This window comes from Tamandua tetradactyla, chromosome 8 (assembly GCF_023851605.1).
Source record: "Tamandua tetradactyla isolate mTamTet1 chromosome 8, mTamTet1.pri, whole genome shotgun sequence".
Classification (NCBI taxonomy): domain Eukaryota; kingdom Metazoa; phylum Chordata; class Mammalia; order Pilosa; family Myrmecophagidae; genus Tamandua; species Tamandua tetradactyla.
This window is the reverse complement of record NC_135334.1, coordinates 55,779,327-55,796,597: the sequence shown is the minus strand read 5'-3', so window position 1 is coordinate 55,796,597 and position 17,271 is coordinate 55,779,327. Positions and strand designations below refer to the sequence as shown.

The window sequence follows — 17,271 nt, the reverse complement described above, 5'->3', positions numbered from 1 at the left end:
GTTTTTGGTTAATCCTAGAAGAGGAAATTTAATTAAACACAACCTCCCATTTCATTGATTATTACAATTATTTAAGATTTTACTGCATATATATCTTTCAGAGAATAATTTGAATATTATGAATTTAGCTAAGATATAAATATTTAAAGCATAACTTGCAAATATTTTTAGCGGTGACTTATATTCCTATCCCAATATGGATTCTCACTTCCTCCTCTGCTTTTCTGAGCTGAGCACATTGCCACCTAGTCCCCTTTACAATAGTGTTATCTGACCAAGTTCGTGGTAGAGAACTCTTAGTTAGCAACTATTGTCTGGGACTTCCAGAAAGACTGTTTAAAGAAAACTGACTCATTTGACAGTAGTCTTCCTTCCTGCATTTTACTAATGTGAATCCCAAACTGATACTTGGAGTTCCAGTAGCTATACTGGATCATGTTTGAGGATCAGACTTGTGTGATAAGATAATGGCAGGGCTGAAGGATGTGACCCTGTGTCCTTAGTGCCCTTTGAGCTGTTTTACCAACTCTAGACTTTCTACTGCTGGAGTTCTTTACAAAATAGCATTATATTTCTATCTTATTTACTTTCTACATTACTTCTACATTACTTTCTACATTGCTTCTTCCTGTGTGCAGAAATTTTCCAGTTTTCTTTTGTTTTCTTCTCTGTTCTTGGTGATATTCTCTATACCCATGGGGTCAATTAGTATTTATGTGTTAGTAATTCCAAATCTGTATCTCAGACCAGTTTAACTTGCTACTGCATGGCAAATTATACTCAAAATATGACATTATCTTGACTGTCCAACAGGAAATTGAGATGCATAGTCCTTGTCCCACAATAGAAGATGAAAATTCCACATCTTTGCTTCTCCATATTTGATTTAGATAAGAACTATGACCTAGGTCTATCAATCAGACACACCTGCCCCAGATTTGGATGGGGAACTGGTGACATAGTGATTTGAAATGTGTCAGACATTTTTTCTGGCTATAGTGTTAAGAGCAGAATGATCAAGGCCCTGGATCAGCAACTGTGGTAGCGTAAGGACTCACCTGTGCAGTCTCTCAGTGTCAGATGTGCAACTGACTCTGTGGCATAATCTTGACCATTGTTTCTAGACTTGACCATATACCTGGCTGGTAATTCTATGAGCTACCAGAAATCTTGTTTTGCTAATTTTGTACTGAAATACAGCAATTACATAGAAATGAACAAAGCATGTGTCCAGTTTTAAGTTTTGGTAGATTCTGGAAACAGTATTCTAAAGTAATTGCCACAGTTTACATTCCTATTGGTGGTGTATCAAAATTCTAGTTCCTTGATATTTTCTGGCTTTTTCATTTTTGTCCCGGCCCGCAGGACAGTCAACGGGGTCCGCCACCTGCTGAGGGAAGAATGGCTATGGGACAGAGAGACGCAAGAAGGACAGCAAGACAGGATTCTGATCAAGCTGCAAATTTTATTAAGCAAGCCGGGTGTATATATACCGACTTGGGGAGGGAAGTAGGATTTGTGGAGCATTATGATAGGAGGGAGTTTGCGCCGGCGGGAAGGGTTGGTTAGATGATTGGTGGCGCTTATTGTCAGGGGAAAAAGGGGCAGAACAGACTCTTGGCGGGAACCTATTTCCGTGAAGAACCTTGTTGTAATATGTAGGTGCTATTGCATCAGCCGGGGTGGCCATGTTGGCTTAATCGCCATCTTAGGTTAGCCTCTGGTCCCCAACACATTTTAGCCACTTCGGTGGGTACTGAACTGGTTTGATTTTGCATTCCTTGATGAATAATAAAATTGAATACCTTTTCATATGTGTATTTTTTATTTGGATAATTTCTCCTATGAATGTCCTATTTGTCTTTTGACCATTTCTCTGCTGAGATGTTTGTCTTTTCTCTTATGGATCTGTAAGTGTTCTTTGTCTATTCTGGATATACTGTTTTATTTATGGCTTGCATATGATATGTATATGTAATATTTTGAATGTGTTCTTTATGTATTCTGAATGCCTCATTCAAAAAATATATATATATTTTTCCCTCAGTCTGTGGGTCTGTGAGTTACCTTTGCCTTTTCACACTCTTAATACTGTTTTTTTTTTTTTTAATATGAAACCCTTCATGAATTTGCGTGTCATCCTGGCACAGAGGCCATGCTAATCTTCTCTGTATCGTTCCAATTGTTAACAGTATTTTGATGAGAAGTTTTGAAAAAGAGAATTTTAAAGCTATCAGAGACCCCAGGGTCTGAAAAAGTGAAGCAATTAAAGCCAGTCTACAACCTCTCCTCTGTCTCACCATGCCCCTAGAGGGGAGAGTCTGCTGAAGTTAAAGGTACCACATCACCTTATTCTGGTGGGACCTACAGGTATAAAAGTGCCACATACTGGACAGGATAGGAAAAATGTAGAGTCCAGAGGCTTCATAGGAAAGCCTTTCAACAGCTAGGTCTTTACCCTTAGGGAAAACTGATGCAGGTGACTCTTTCCTCTTGAGAGGAGGCCAGTTTGGTCTGGGAAAATCTGGCTGGGGTCTGTAATACCTAAGTAGACCCTCCTAAGTGGGGGGTGGGGGTGGGGTGCTGGGGGCAGGGCAAGAAACAAGAAACAACTGAAAAATTCTGATTTGTTAAAGAAAATCTAAGCTAGAGGTCTAGAATAAGCTGAATGACTGTCAAAGAACAGATAGACAACAAAGTCATCCAGCAAGAAAATCCTAGGTAAAAAAAGTGAAAGCAATCTCCAGAATAAATTAATTAAGGTAATTAAATGTCTAGATGCCGGCAAAAAAATAATGAATCATGCTAGGAAAATTGAAGATATGGCTCAGTCAAAGGAACAAACCAGTAATTCAGATGAGATACAGGAATTGAAACAATTAATTCAGAATGTTTGAACAGACATGGAAAAACCTCATCAAAAATCAAGTCAATGAATTGAGGGAGGATATAAAGAAGGCAAGGAATTAACAAAAAGAAGAAATTGAAAGTCTGAAAAAACAAATCACAGAACTTATGAGAATGAAAGTTACAGTAGAAGAGATGAAAAAAAGTAATGGAACCCTACAATGGCAGATTTCAAGAGGCAGAAGATAGGATTAATGAACTGGAGGATGGGACATCTGAAATCCAACAAACAAAAGATAATACAGGGAAAAGAATGGAAAAATATGAGCAAGGACCCAAGGAACTGAATGACAACATGAAGCACATGAATATATGTGTTGTGGGTGTCCCAGAAGGAGAATGGAAAAGGAGTAGAAAAACAAAGAAGGAAATTATCACTGAAAATTTCCCAACTGTTATGGAAGACTTAAAATTACAGATCCAAAGTGCAACATATTCCAAACAGAATAGATCCAAATAGACATACTCCAAGATACTTACTAATCAGAATGTCACATGTCAAAGAGAAAGAGAGAATCTTGAAAGCAGCAAGAAAAAAACAATCCATCACATACAAGGGAAGCCCAATAAGACTATGCGATTTCTCAGCAGAAACCATGGAGGCAAGAAGACAGTGGGATGATATATTTAAGTTACTAAAAGACAAAAACTGCCAACCAAGAGTTCTATATCCAGCAAAATTGTCCTTCAAAAATGAAGGGGAAATTAAAACATTTTCAGACAAAAAAAATCACTGAGAGAATTGTGACTAAGAAACCAGCTCTGCAAGAAATACTAAAGGGAGCACTAGAGACAGATAGGAAAAGGAAGGAGAAAGAGGTGTGGAGAAGAGTGTAGAAATGAAGACTATCAGTAAAGGTAAAAAGAAGAAAAAATAAATATGACATATAAAATCCAAAAGGCAAAATCGTAGAAGCACTGCCCATACAGTAATAACACTAAATTTTAATGGATTAAACTCCCCAATAAAAAAATATAGATTGGCAGAATGGATTAAAAAACAGGACCCATCTATATGCTGCCTACAGGAAATGCATCTTAGATCCCAGGATAAACATAGGTTGAAAGTGAAAGGTTGGGAAAAGATATTCTATGCAAATAACAATCAGAAAAAAGCAGGAGTAGCTATACTAATACCCGACAAATTAGACTTCAAATATAAAACAATTAAAAGAGACAAAGAAGGACATCATGTACTAATACATAAACAATTCGACAAGAAGACATAATAATCATAAATATTCATGCACCAAGCCAGATGCTCCAAAATACATGAGGCAAACACTGAAAAGAGAAATAGACACATCTATCATAATAGTTGGAGACTTCAATTCCCCACTCTCATCAATGGACAGAACATCTAGACAGAGGATCAATAAAGAAACAGAATTTGAATAATATAATAAATGAGCTAGACTTAACAGACACTTATAGAACATTACACCCCATAATAGCAGGATACACCTTTTTCTGAAGTGCTCATGGATCATTCTCAAGGATAACCATGTGATGGGTCACAAAGTAAGTCTCAATAAATTGAAAAAGATTGAAATCATACAAAACACTTTCTCAGATCCTAAAAGAATGAAATTGGAAATCAATAATAGGCAGAGTGCTAGATAATTCACAAATATATGGAAGCTCAACAACACGCTCTTAAACAACCAGTGGGTCAAGGAAGAAATTACAAGAGAAATCAGCAAATATCTCGAGGCAAATGAAAATGAAAACAGAACATATCAAAATTTGTGGGATGCAGCAAAGACAAAGTGCTAAGAGGGAAATTTTTTTATTGCCATAAATGCCTATATCAACAAAGAAGAAAGAGCAAAAATTGAGTAATTAACTGTCCACTTGGAAGAACTAGAGAAAGAACAGCAAACTAACCTTAAAACAAGTAAAAGGAAAGAAATAAAGATTAGAGCAGAAATAAATGAAATTGAGAACATGAAAGCAATCGAGAGAATCAACAAAACCAGAAGTTGGCTCTATGAGAAAATCAATAAGATTGATGGACCCTTAGCGAGGCTGACAAAAAGAAGAAGTGAGAGGATGCAAATAAATAAAATTAAAAATGAAGAGGAAACATAATCACTGACCCTGCAGAAATAAAGGAGGTAACGAGAGGATACTATGAACAACTTTATGCTAATAAACTAGACGATGTATTTAAAAGGGACAACTTCCTAAAAAGGCATGAACAACCAACACTGACTCAAGAAGAAATAGACAACCTCAACAAACCAATCACAAGTAAAGAAATTGGATCAGTCATTAAGAACAAAAAGAAAAGTCCAGGACCAGATGGCTTCACATGTGAATTCTACCAAACATTCAAGAAAGAATTAGTACCAATCCTGCTCAGACTCTTAGAAAAAATTGAAGAGGAGGGAAGCCTACCTAACTCAGATGTCAGCTGAGACTGTAGCCATCTGCAGGCTTAACATGAGCTGGAAGATTACATGAAGGTGATTTACTCACACGGTTGGCAAATTTGTTCTGATTGTTGTAGTGAAACCTCAGTTCCACTCCACTTGGGCCTTTCCAAGGGGCTAACTGGATGTCCTCATGGCATAAATGAGTGATCCAAGAGATCTAAAACAGAAACTACGATGTGTTCTATGACCTAAACATCAGAAATCACACATTATCCGTGTGTGCAATATTCTATTGGTCACACAAGTCAATCTGATTCTTTATGGGAGGAATTTATACAAGAGTCTAAATACAAAGAGGTGAGGATCACTAGGAACCATTTGGAGGCTGGTTACCACAATTTCCAAGTCGTCTCAATTTTATATGACAAAAATCTCTCAATTCAGCCATTACAGTGGTTCAAAGGACACCATTTATCTCCCATCTAATCTTCCATGTCCCTTTTGAATCTTCTCCTCACCAGTAGCCAGAGTGACTTTTTCAAAAAGCACATCTTATCATGCTAGTCCTCTGCTTTAACACTTCTCAATACTTTTTCAAAAACTCTAAAATGATTAAACAATCAATTAGACCCCTCTATTATCTGGCTCCTGCTTTATTCTACTACCCCTTTCCCTCTGCTTACTACACTGTTGCCTCACTGACCCTCTTTCAGTTCCTCAAATGTCCAAACCATGCTTCAATTTTAGAGGCTCTTTCTGGAATATTTTCCCCCTCACTTCTCATCTAGTGCATAATCATTCTTATATGCCCATTTAAATGCCATTTTCTTAATTTTTTTCCAAGCCTCTAAACTAAAGGTTATTGCTATTTTCCTTAATGGCATATTGTTGTTTTCTTCCATCTCTCTCTCTTTTTTTTTGCATGGCTGGCACTGGAAATCGAACCCAGGTCTCTGGCATGGCAGGCGAGAACTCTGTCTGCTGAGCCACTGTGTCCCTCCCCCATATATCTTTAAATAGTATAAAATGAAATAGGTATTTAGGTAACTAGTTGATTAATTTCTGTCTCTTCTTTTAAACTGCAAAATTCATGGGGACAGGAACCGTATCTGCATTCCATAGGCAAGTGCCTAACTCACTGTTGAACAATCAATGGATACTTTTGTATAGATTTGAATAAATGGATGGATGGAGAGGTTGATGGATATAACTAAGTACCTAAGGATGGCTGTTGAGCATAGGGCCTTAAATTTTGGGACTTGATCAAGACAAACAGGGTGGTAGATTTAACTGACCACATCTTTTCCAAGAGAATTGGTTCCAGAATTTCTTTTATGGATGTATGTGTGTGATGGTTGAGACTGGGGCAGGGAACCACACTCAGCCTGACAGGTGTAATCTGTAAAGCAACTACATTGTGCCTCACATGTAGTAGATCTCTAATGTATTGTGTTGTTAGTGCTATCGGTAGAGAGTCAGATCATACAGGTAAAGAAACGAGTGTTTTGCAGATATATTTTGCACTAGATCTGTTATTACTGATTATTCAAATCATTTTTTATTTCATTAAAGAAATAGACATGTTGGATACTCTTACACTTTGGTAACTTTTAGCAGACCCTATAGCAGTCTGGAGACTTCCAAGTTTGAAAAGGCTCTGTCTTTTCTGATTTTTATATAATTAGAAGCAACCTAGATTTCATGTTACTTTAATGCTCTTCAGAATAAAATGGCAGTGAAAGAAGTATTTTCAACAAGGGCCATAATATGAACTCTTTTTTTTTTAAAGTAACTTTTTGCTTCAGGACTTAAAAAAATGAGGGCATGAAATATTTTTAGTTACCTTTATTCTTTATTTTAACCTGGTACTTAATTTCACATAGTGGAATTGGTAACTTTTAGCTTCTTTGAAACCCACGTGGAAAAATAACCACAAAGCTATAAATCAACTTTCTGAGTAGAGAATTTGGAAACAAGATCTTAACACTAATTCAAAGCTGAACATTACATACAATGAAAGTGTTCAGTATATTTATTGTAGTCAATTTCCTCTGTGACGGGAAAAATTCTGGGTAGCTGAAATACGTAAGTTAAGTGAAGACCACTTTTTTTTTGTCATGGACCCTCAATTTTCTGAATCTTGTCAAATTTCTTTTCAGTAAACATGAATAATTGATCACATGCTAAAGTCTCTCTCTGCTCACACCAGCTGCCCATAGGGTTTTCTTTCAACATTTAAGAAAGAGGAGAAGTTATAGAATTGTGTCTGGTTCTATTGTGCAATTCCTTGGTGAAAAATGACCAATGAGCTTAATTTCCCTCAACAGGGAATTATTCTTCTCACTTCCCAGGGAAAGAAAGCAATGCAAGGAGAAATTATGAAATGGGCTCTTAAAGGTAACAGGAGAACACACAACATTTTAACTCCAATTTTTATCCTACTTTGTAATTATAATCTTTCCCATTTGTTTAACATACTACAGTTTATATAGCATTTTCAGTTTTACTGTGATACATTTTGTGCTTGTTTATATAAGATTGTTCCTTCTTAAAACCTGCACTTACCATATTAGCCTAAATCTACTTAACCACCCACATTTTTTTTGATGAAAACATCAGTACACATTTGTTTAGTCTGTACCCTGAATAAACTGTGCTTAATGCTGTTAAAAATTCACATGCACACATGCACACATACAGACACAGACAGGATTATGAAAGAACTTCTGCTCAAAATCCAAAACCCAGTGCTGAGGAGAGGGCAAGTGTACAAATATCAGTAATCCAATGCAGAATGTGGTAATGTGTGAAAAGATTCATAAAATGAAAATGCCAAAGAAGTTCTAAACACAATGGAATTAGTAATTAGGTTCATTGAGTACTTATAATACACTGGGTATTTTGTACTTTATATATTATGTTGAGCATGTGCAATTATTCTGAAAGACTGAGGTTGCCTCCATGTCAAAGATTTGAATAAATGGGCCTCAAAGTCTATGAGTGACCTATGCAAGATAAAATCTAACAAATGGAAGACCCAAGAATCTAAACGCAAGTCTAAAGCCTGTATATTTGGCTGTTACAGAAAGTCCCCATATAGAAGTGTCATTTGAGCTAAAACTTGAAGAATACATAGGATTTCAAATAGGTAAAGAGAAAAGCATGGAAAACAAACCAGCTGAGCATCAATGTATGTCAGAGCAAGTCCCCTGGTGTGGAGGTCTGGAGAGGGAGTGAAGTCAAGCACAATGGTGAGTTCTCAGTACAGAACTGAGAGTTGAGAAGGAATGTGATTTCTAAGGGACAGCCAAGGATGATGCAGGGATTAGGTTGAAGCAAACACCGGGCACTAAATTCAATGGATATTAAGTAGGGAAGGATATGAACCAGCATAGGAGATAGTATATATAATTTATGAAGTCTATAGATAATCAAGTAGTTTTCTCTAGTACCCTTCATTCTCCTTGGGATAGCAGTAGAGAATCAGGGTCCCAGCCAGAGACAAGAATTATTATATCAGAATATCCAGCAAGGAGGAACAGGGTAGGGTAACTGCTGAAGCAGATAACTCTAAGATTCCAATGGCTTACCACAAAAAAGGGGATTGTTCCCCACTTACCTGACATTGCAGTGGAGGTCAGTGAAAGGGACTCTGCTCCAAATAGCCACTCATTAGTTTGTGGTGGGGAGAAATAGGTAAATATTTTTCTCCATTTCCTCTGTAAAATCTTCAGTAAAGTCTGTGCCAGTGACTAATTATTGCCAGCACACTGGTTCTTATGAAAAGACTACTGATAACTAGGTTAGATTAGAAATATCTTATTGATGGTTAGATTAGAAATATCTTATTGATCACTTACCTTTGTCCATGTATTATGCTATGCACATTCACATATATTATCTTGTACAAACCCTACAACCATCTTTGAAAGATCATAATTTTTATGATTCTTTTAGGAGAAAATTGGGCCTCAAACTAAAATCAAACCAAAACAAAGAAATGCTAAACTCTTGCTAAGAATTATTTTCTGTTAAGTCCCAACATTTGCCCTTCAGCCTCCAAGTTAAAAATAAAGCTGTTTATTTTTATTCCTTAACTTTGACCATTTTATTTTTTGTATGCTGTATGGCAGGGTCACATTTCATTATTTTTTCATGTGAATATCTTATTATTGCAGCACCATTTTTTGAATTTTTTGTTTGTTTTGCTTGTTTGTTTGTAATTCTATGGACCAGGACTTGAACCCAGGTCTCATACATGGCAGGCAAGAATTCTACCACCAAACTACCCTTGTACCCTCTAACTTTGACCTTATTTCTGTATTTATTTTTTACCTATCAATTTTTAAAAATTTTTTATTAATTAAAAAAAATTACAAGAAAGAAACACAAACATTCCCAACACATACACTCAGCAATTCAAATATCATCACATAGTTGCATATTCATCATCATGATCATTTCCCAGAACATTTGCATCAATTCAGAAAAAGAAATAAAAAGACATCAGAAAAATAAAACAAAAATAGAAAAAAAAATTTTACATACCATACCCCTTGCCCCTCCCTTTCATTGATCACTAGCATTTCAAACTAAATTTATTTTAACATTTGTTCCCCCTATTATTTATTTTTATTTCATATGTTCTACTCATCTGCTGACAAGGTAGATAAAAGGAGCATCAAACACAAGGTTTTCACAATCACACAGTTACATTGTGAAAGCTATATCATTATACAATCATCATCAAGAAACATGGCTACTGGAACACAGCTCTACATTTTCAGGCAGTTCCCTCTAGCATCTCCATTACATCTTGGTTAACAAGGTGATATCTACTTAATGTGTAAGAATAACCTCCAGGATAACCTCTCGACTCTATTTGGAATCTCTCAGCCATTGACACTTTGTCTCATTTCACTCTTCCCCCTTTTGGTGGAGAAGGTTTTCTCAATCCCTTGATGCTGGGTCTCAGCTCATTCTGGAATTTTTCTCAATCCCTTGATGCTGAATCTCAGCTCATTCTGGGATTTCTGTCCCACGTTGCCAGGAATAGCCACACCCCTGGGAGTCATGTCCCACGTAAACGGGGAGGGTGGTGAGTTTGCTTGCTGTGTTACCTATCAATTTTAAAGTTTTATTGAGAGCTTACTGTGGGCTAGGCCTGAGGTAAAAAGGAGAAACAAAATCCAGTTCTACCCCAAAGAGTTCTAAAGCACAAGAAAAGATGGTGAATAAAAAGCTATTGCTGGGATATCTGTAGTGAAGGTTAAGGCAGCAAAGGCCAAGGAAACAACGAGAAAGGGCAGTGATGGTGTGAAACAAGCAAGTCTTTCCAGAGAAAGTGACCTTTGAGCAGAATCTTAAAAAAAAAAAAAAAAAAAAAAGGTAAGAGGTAGAAGAAAGGCAAGGGAGAGGTACATAAATGCATTTTTGGGAGAAGCACTTAAAGAATGAAGTCTTTGAAATGAGAAATCACAAAATAATACCTGTTAGTTCAGAGTGGATGGCGCATGGATCAGAGCTCTCGATACATGGAACATGGAGGTGAACATGGGGTGTGGTGACTGAGGATATGAATCTCTTAGAAACTGTTCTCATTCCTAGTGGCCACGTATGTCCAAAATAGAACTGAGTCCCCTGACTTCTCCACAAGAATTTTCTAATCAATATTTTTACACCTTAGACACTGTTTTAGTTTGATAGAGCGAATGAAATGCAATATATCAGAAATGGGTTGGCTTTTACAATGGTGATTTATTAACTAACAAACTTATAGTTCTTAGTCTGTGAAAATGTCCCAACAAGGCATCAACAGGCGATGCTTCAACCCTGAAGACCATCTATCAGCAATCCGCAGCTCTTCTGTCCCATGGCCAGGCACGTGGCAACAGCTGCTGATCTCTTCCAGGTTTCTTTGCTTCCAGCTTCTGGCTTCCTCTCTGATTTCTGTGTTTTTCTATCATTTAACTTCTCTCGTGTTTCTTGCATGTGCTTCTCTGAATTTCATTTCTTATATAGGATTCCAGTAAAAGGATTGAGACCCACCTGGGGCATACCTCAACTGCAATAACTGAATCCAAAGGACCCACCCTCACTAGGACTACATCCAGAGGAATGGAGAAGCTTTAAGAACGTGATCTTTTCTGGGGTATAGACACACAACATAGAACTCAGTTCCTCTAATCGAATACTCTGTTTTTGTCTCTTTTTAATGTATCTATTCTAAAAAATCCCACATTTACCTGTAATTATACTACAGTGAAGGGCATTTTAAATCAGAGAACAAGTGATTATTTGCAGCAGAGCTTCTTAAGTGCCGGCTACAACTCTTGGTAAGAGATCCTGATCACCTCCTAAATTTTCCAGGTTCTGTAATGTGATTTGATCACTTTCTCCGGGGATTGCTTATTTATAACACAGGAATGCCTCCCCAGTGGCCAGATTATGATACCTGCCGTTGGGTAATAGAAATGCCATTTTGTGAGGATCTGCTGTGTGCCCAAAGCTGTAGTAGACACTTTTGTCATATTACTTCAATTGGTTGAAGTCACAACCCTGTGCTGTTGTTATTATTTTATCTCCATTTTCTAGGAGAGGAATTCAAAATGAAAAATGTGAAATAATTTGCCCTGATCTCATAACTACTAAGTTTTGAAGCTAAGATTCAGACTTTAGACATTTTAATTTCTACCTCATATAATGAGCAGAGTGCATCCACCCTGAATGAAGAAAATGGTGTTGAAGATTATGCTGATGGTGAGGGTGAGTGAAGAAGAAGATATAAAAAAAGCAATTGTAATTTACAGGATGCTTATTTGGGCTGGGCCAGGTCTTTTTGCATACATTACCTTATTTAATCATCACAACAGCCCTATTAGATGGGAAATTATTTCCATTTTAGAAATGAGGAAACTGATGTTCAGAATGTTTAATTAACTCCTCCAACATAAAAAACTGGTTAAGTGGTGGAACTGATATTCAAACCAGGTCTCTCTGACATAAAATATTTTCGAACACCAATTGAGTGATGACAAGAATGCTTGATGAGTCAGAGTGAAGAGAATTTGTTGATTGAAAAAATATTCCATTTAGGGTGTGGGAAAGATCAGAGAATCCTGGAACTTCTCCTGGTGAGAACATTGAACATCTATCTCCAAATCTCAATGTAGCAGAGGCATTGAACATTTATACTGTCATTTTTTGCTTTTATTAATAATTCTTATCAGTCACAAAGGTCTTTGTCTTTATTCATGATGAACTTCATGCATCATAGTTTTCAATCTGTATGTCTCACTTTTTTCTATAAAAACTCTCTTTGCAGAAGCAAGCTTTGAACTCGCTTTCTTTGAAACTGGTACCCTTAATGGCAAGTTTGAAATAGACCTATACCTTGTTCAAAATCAATACATCTGTGAGGTTTTCTTTAACATTTGTTTGCCCCTTGATTCTGAGTTCCTTAAGGCAAAGTTATTTCTTTTCACAGTAGCCAAGTGTGCCAGTTTGAAGCAATTGCGTACTCCAGAAAAGCCATGTTCTTTAATCCTCATCCAGTATTGCTGGGTGGGATCATTTTTATTGTTTCCATGGAGATATGACCCACCCAATTGTGGGTGGTAACCTTTGATTAGATGGTTTCCATGGAGATGTGTCTCTAACCATTCAAGGTGGGGTTGCTTACTGGAGTCCTTTAAGAGAGAACCATTTTCAAAAAAGCCTCAGAGCCACCAGAACCGACAGAGCCCCAGGGAAGTCATTAAAGAAGCCTGGAGAGAAAGCTAGCAGACGTAGCCATGTGCCTTTCCAGCTGAATGAGAAACCCCAAACATCATTGGCCTTCTTGAGCCAAGGTATCTTTCCCAGAATGCTTAGATTGAACATTTTTCATCAACTTGCCTTAGTTTGGACAATTTCACGGTCTTAGGACTGTAGACCTGCAACTTAATAAATTCCCCCTTTTAAAAGCCATTCCATTTCTTGTATATCACATACTACAGCTTGGGTAAACTAAAGTGCCCAGTTACAAGCTCTGAGGCTTGTTAACAGTAAACCACCTGCTTTATAAATGTTGATTGCAGGAACAAATGTATGAATGAATTTACCAACTTTGAACTCTGCTTCACTTTTACAAATGGGAAAGATATCCCAGATAAGCCTTTTCACCCATTTCTTTTTATTTCTTTGCTAAAAGTGTCTTTTTGGATCTCTTTTCCAAATTCCTCAATGTGTGTTCCCTGGCCTGGAATCTTCTCAGTTTTGCTGGATCCCTCATCAGCCTGGGGTCCTCCCCCCTTGTCTCTGCTATTTTATATCACAATTGTGGACAGAGTTTCCCCCCCACCCTTCTAATAGGCATAATTTTTTCTTTCTCTTTTAGACTGGGAAAGGATGGGGAGAACTTAGGCAACCCAGAGAATATTTAAAACAAAAGAGAAGCAGTCAAGGTGGTTGAGAAAAGGTCACCACAGTTACAGAGAAGACTGACTCACGGGAAAAAAAAATAACATTATCTTAGAAAAAACAAATCAGAAGAAAAATCATGAGCACATTTTCAGCAGCTAGCTGCTTTGGTACTGCCAAAGCTACATGTAAAAAGAATGAAAGTTAATCAGAAAAGATCACTCATAGAGAAGTGAAATCAGTGTTATTCTTGGAGTGGGTTTCTGGGATTGGGCTAAATAATATTTACAGAGGACTCAAATTTTTTAGGGGATTAATTAAATGGGTTCTTATGTTTATCTCACATGTTTATGCTTAGTCTCATAGTTATATCGGCCTTGAAACTATCTCCCTTCGTTATTTAACCCATGTATATTGAGTGGCTGTTTGGTGTTTGAACAGGGCTAGGAAGTAGATGTACAACATGAGTAAAATAAAGTCACTGCCATCTGGTCCCTCTCAGTCTGGGTGGCCATGGCTTTAGAAACAGCGACATAGCAATTGGGAGTAAAAGAGATGGAAAGGAGGGATGGGCAGGGATGGAGGTGGAATGAAAAGGGTAAGAGCAAAGGAAAATCTTTTATAATTTCCTTGGATACAAGTAAGGCAACCACATTCTTTTTTAAACAGTAGAAACTGGTTATGGGCAGGCTACGGTGGCTCAGCAGGCAGAGCGCTCGCCTGCAAAGCCAGAGACCCGGGTTTGATTCCTGGTGCCTGCCCATGCAAAAAAAACTGGTTATGATTTTTACTTTTATTCCTTTTCTTTATGAGGGTAGTTATTTCTGACCATATGAATATGGCTACTAAAAAAGTTAAGGATTTGTCCCCTGACTTTCCCATACCTCTCTTGTAGAAGATAAGTAATTCTTCCTTTTCATTGATGTGTTTGCTACCTAACCTGACCTGTGATTTATGTTCAGCTTATAAGACGTGCTGGGATATTTGAGACTGCTCAGTCATTCTTCATACAGTTTGAGTTTGACCTGAAAATATGAAATGTTAGGACAGTTATAAGACTAGAAGAGCCCAGACCTGTTTGGGAAACTTGACTACCTTTCAGGGTCCTGCAGATAACAGAAATGTGTGAAGCAGGTGGCCATAAGACACTAGTAAGATTAGAGATTCCTTAGAAAAGGCTTATTTCACCTGGTAATATTCAAATTCTTACCCCACATGTACGCGTCTTAACCCTATGGCTGAAAATATAGCAATAAGGCAGCCTTATGTCCCAGTTTGGGACCTGTAATGGTCAAGAAAGTTCTCCCCTATACTGTGACTTTTGATCTTTTTTGCCTGGTCTGGTGCCTGGCACATTGCAACACTTAAGGAATGGCAGCTATTTCTTTTGTTGATGTTTTTCATTTGTTTTCATCCTGCCTTCTTTGAAAAAGTCTTCAAGCTGATCAAATGGCAACTATGACTAGGATGAAATCAGGAAACGTTGCTGGGGAACTAGAGCAAAATGTGTGTAGGTAGTGTAAGGATTTTTAACACATTTTATTTTTTATTAAAATATAATAAAAATACAGAAAAATGCATGTAGTAAACAAGCTGAAACTTCTTTCAGCATCATTGAAACACCATGCCACTTCATGCTCCTCTCTAAGGATTAATCTTAACATCCATTAGCAATAGTCTGCCTTATAGAGTTATAGTACTGATACTAGTTATTTTACTTCTGTCCTCTACAAGACTGTGAAGAACACAAGGCCAGGAAGTGGGTCTTTTTCCCCTTTTATCTATGGTTCCTATTGCTATGGATCATTGTAGGTTTTACTAGGAGTTTGTTGAGCTGTGGGTCAAATTTAATGCCCAGAGCCCAGACATCTAATGAGGTGTCTCAGAAAAATCCCAATTCAAGGTCATGTCTCAGTTTCTCATATCAACTATTGAATTTAGCTCTTTAGATGTACTTATAGCTCTTAGAAAAGAGGCATATTCTAAATTCAGTCTTTTTGGCTGAACATTAAAATACTAGAGTGGGAAGCTGATGGTAACGAATGGAGTTAGTGTTTTGTATACAGTAGAGATTCACAGTTACTTCCAATTCAGTGGCCAACATCAGACCTTCTCTAGAAATTTGTTTAATGGAAATCCCCATTTATGCTTGCCTAGAAGGGTTAATGTGGCTTGGGTAAGTAAGTTGCAACACTGGGGGAAAAAGGAGACAAGACAAGTAACAACAAGGAAATTAAACTCAAGCATTTGTTCATGTGTCAAATAACTATGGGAAAAATCAGGACAGGATCAGTACTTGCTGGAAATTAGCTTCTCTTTCTGTTTTCCTATTTTTATTTTCTTTAAAAGACATTTTTTATTACATAATATAACATATATACAAAGCAAAGAAAGAAAAAAGCAATAATTTTCAAAGTACTCTTCAACAAATAGTTATAGGACAGATCCCAGAGTTTTGTCATGGGCTACCATACAATCATCTCAGATTTTTTTCTTGCTGCTCCAGAATATTTCCTATTTTTCTTTAACTTGAGTACAGAGAAAGTGTTAGTAGGTACAAATTTCCCTTGCAGACCATTGCTTTAGCTGCAGATTTACTTATAATCAATTCAAAATATCCTCTTTCTAGGTTAGTCCTATGTTCAAATGCTATTCAGCACTGACAAAAAAAGATCATGCTCTATTAAAATATGGTGATCCAGCAAGCTGTGAAGAAAAGTGAAGTCTGGAAACATCTGTGGGAGTAACCAGATGGTTTATTAGAATAGAACTGCAGGCTGAGTGAATGATGAAGTAAGATAACCAAGTAGATGATTAATCTCTGGGCAGTGAGAAGAAGAATGCTCTGGGTTTTCCCACTTTTTTAAACACTATCGGACTGAGATCTGAAATCATCCCACTCATGCCCTGTATTTTTGAAACCTTTTCTTTTGGTTTTTAGTGTGTTGATTCATGGGCCCTACACAAGGATGGCCATCTTCCAATAACAGATTTCAGGGGCTGGGCTTGGCAGTAACAAACCAAGGCCATCCCACTGGCTGATGCTGGGGTGGTGTGATTTCAGGATCACTTAGAAAGCTGTCATTCTTACATCTTCCTACTGCTGCAGTTCCTAAACCCATCATGAAGAATTCATTCTTTCCTCAAAATCAATCACTTTCTCAAATTTGGTTTTAAAATGTAAATCATGATACAACGAGTAGCAGGAAAAATTCTGCCTGAGCTCTTAAAAAATAAATGAAGGTCCTGAGACAAGACTGGAGACGTGTGTATGTTTCTTGAGAATGCAGGCCTAATCCTGCATATTGTTATTCTGGAATATTAGGCAAAGTCTGGAGAGAAAAAAGGAAAGCATTTGACATGAACAGAAGAGTTAAAAAGGGAGGTGAGTCTTCAGAAAGTGGAAGAAGAGAATAGAGAAGACCAATTTTAGATATTGGACTAATGATTTGACATTTTTGATCTTCGGTTTCTTAGTCTGTAAAATGGAATGGATAACACTTATTTGAGTGGTTTCTTAGCCAGTGGTGGCAGAAGAGACTCTTTATCCTTTGCCAGACTTTAATGATTTGTTCTAGTTTGGGAA

At 37.2% G+C, this 17,271-nt stretch overlaps 1 non-coding gene across 1 annotated transcript; it reads right to left on the bottom strand.

The window, feature by feature from the left end:
* Positions 1-2,105: 2,105 nt before the first annotated feature.
* On the bottom strand, positions 2,106-2,217 carry LOC143645369 (U6 spliceosomal RNA). Its single transcript, XR_013157088.1, has one exon. It is a non-coding gene; the product is annotated as a U6 spliceosomal RNA (small nuclear RNA).
* Positions 2,218-17,271: the final 15,054 nt, after the last annotated feature.